We start from the raw sequence: 2,640 nt of genomic DNA, 5'->3' as shown, positions 1-2,640 counted from the left end.
TGCTGCTGTGATCTAAGGGAGAAGAAATGAGCATCTCAAAATTATGTAGAACCCACAAAAAATCAGACTGTTTGCACTTGATTTTCTTCAATCCCCCAATATAATTGCAGTTTCCTCCCTTCCCTTAAATCACATGACCTCTATAACTTTGGACAATTAATGATTAAAGTTTTATTTAACCAATCAATTTAGTCAAGTGTCATTTGATTTCCTTCAAATCCTAAACTAATTGCCAAAACTAGACTCAGTGATGCTGCAAAAGTTCTGAAGAAATTTTTGCCAAGTGAATTTTTGCCAAGTGAACTACTGAATAAAGCAATACGTACTTAATAAAGCAATACTTCAAAAGAGAGAAATTCTGTTCTTTGATTTCTTTTGTGATTCATTGAAATGGACTTCTTAGGCCTTAGGTCTTCTATTGTCAGGCATGTTCAACAATTTTCTTCATATCTTCCTACTTTTCAAGAAAATGGGCAAAATTACCATTCTTTTCTGTTTCAAATTACAGTTTCACGAGACTTTCATTTCATCGTGAGTGAAATACCATGAGCAATTAAAAAAAGGCTCCGTATTTAAATGCCACTTATGTAGTAGAAAACATCATCACCTTCTAATGAGAAAATCCATCAGAGAAACAAGAACAAAGAAAAAGTAGTTCAATTTCAAAACTCCATTCAACACCCATTTAAGGGCAATAAAAGTTCTGACCTCAGCACATCTCACTGACTCTTCCTGGAAGCCCCCATCCTCCTTTCATGTCTTCTGTCGTCTTCAGTTCTACATAGATGATAGACTCTCTATCTTGAAGACATCATGGAAACATGAAAGAATGATGAACTTGGGGTCCAGTTCCAGAAGATTTTGGTTCCAATCTAGTCTTTGCCACAGAATAGCTCTGTGACCTAAGGCTAGACAATGAACCATTCAAAATAAAGGTAAAAATAGCCTACTTCCTATGGTGTGTGTGTGTCTGTGTATGTATATTGTGTATATTAAAACACCTTGATAATTTCCAGAGAAACATTTAAACTTATTAGTGCACAAAAGGAGTCTGCTCACACAAACTCACAAAAGAGGGTGGAAGAAATGATCCAAATATATCAGTAATACAATTGATATCAATGAATTCAATCACCCAAAAGACAAAGAATGTTAAACTATGTATACTTATATATTGAATATTTTTTAAAATAGTCCCACCTCGGCTGGGCACTGTGGCTCAAGCCTGTAATCCCAGCACTTTGGGAGGCTAAGGCAGGCAGTTCACCTGAGATCAGGGGCTCGAGACCAGCCTGACCAACATGGTGAAACCCCTTCTTTACTAAAAACTACAAAAACTAACCAGGTGTGGTGGTAGGCACCTGTATTCCCAGCCACTTGGGAGGCTGAGGCAGGAGAATCGCTGAACCTGGGAGGTGGAGGCTGCAGTAAGCTGAGATGGTGCCATTGCACTCCAGACTGGGTGACAGAGTGAAACTCCCTCTCAAAAAAAAAAAAAAAAAAAAAACAAAAGTCCCACCTTGAAAGAGAATTTACAGAAAGCATATTTAAAACAGAAATTTACAGAAGGATTAAAAGTATAGGAAAAATATATATTAGGAATTAAAGACAGGTATGGTGGCTCATGCCTGTAATCCCAGCACCTTGGGAGACCGAGGCAGTGGATCACCTGAGGTCAGGAGTTTGAGACCAGCCTGGCCAACATGGTGAAACCCCATCTCCCTACTAAAAATACAAAATTAGCCAGGCATGGTGGCACATGCCTGTAATCCCAGCTACTTGGGAGGTTGAGGCAGGAGAATGGCTTGAACTCAGGAGGTGGAGATTGCAGCGAGCTGAGACTGTGCCATTGCACTGCAGCCAGGGCAACAACAGCAAAATTGACTCAAAAGAAAAAGAAAAAAAAAGGAATTTAAAAACTTAGTACAGTTAAATTAATATCAGACAAAATATTGGCTTTAAGGGAAAAAATTATTATATCAATAGAGAGAGCTTCTCCATATTAATAAAAAGGAAATTCTCCAGAAGAATACAAAAATTCTAAACATGTATGCATACAATAAAACATCTTTGAAACATATAAAACATGGTTATAAAATGGAAAGAAAAAAATGATAAATCCGGGGCGGAGCAAGATGGCCGAATAGGAACAAGCTCCAGTCTCCAACTCCCAGCGCGAGTGACACAGAAGACCGGTGATTTCTGCATTTTCAACTGAGGTACTGGGGTCATCTCACTAGGGAGTGCCGGACAATCAGTGCTGGTCAGCTGCTGCAGCCTGACCAGCAAGAGCTGAAGCAGGGCGAGGCATCACCTCACCTGGGAAGCGCAAGCGGGAAGGGAATCCCTTTTCCTAGCCAGGGGAACTGAGACACACAACACCTGGAAAATCGGGTAACTTCCCACCCCAATATTGCGCTTTAAGCAAACGGGCACACCAGAAGATTATATCCCACACCGGGCCGGGAAGGTCCCACAGCCACAGAGCCTCCCTCATTGCTAGCACAGCAGTCTGCGATCTAACCGCAAGGCAGCAGCGAGGCTGGGGGAGGGGCGCCCGCCATTGCTGAGGCTTAAGTAGGTAAACAAAGCCGCTGGGAAGCTCGAACTGGGTGGAGCTCACAGCAGCTCAAGGAAGAA

The 2,640-nt window shown here is 41.3% G+C and overlaps 1 long non-coding RNA gene across 1 annotated transcript in view; it reads right to left on the bottom strand.

The window, feature by feature from the left end:
• Positions 1–324: 324 nt before the first annotated feature.
• The window catches only part of LOC108528937 (uncharacterized), a 28,448-nt gene continuing 26,132 nt past the window's right edge, over positions 325–2,640 (bottom strand). The window contains exons 2-3 of the long non-coding RNA XR_001885342.1: positions 709–797; positions 325–457 (exon numbers count right to left, since the gene is read on the bottom strand). This is a non-coding gene — a long non-coding RNA (uncharacterized LOC108528937). The remainder of the gene's footprint in view (positions 458–708; positions 798–2,640) is intronic.

Source organism: Rhinopithecus bieti, unplaced genomic scaffold (assembly GCF_001698545.2).
Source record: "Rhinopithecus bieti isolate Rb0 unplaced genomic scaffold, ASM169854v2 scaffold_5273, whole genome shotgun sequence".
In the NCBI taxonomy this organism is placed as follows: domain Eukaryota; kingdom Metazoa; phylum Chordata; class Mammalia; order Primates; family Cercopithecidae; genus Rhinopithecus; species Rhinopithecus bieti.
The sequence above is the reverse complement of the archived record's forward strand: the minus strand, read 5'-3'. Positions and strand labels throughout refer to the sequence as shown.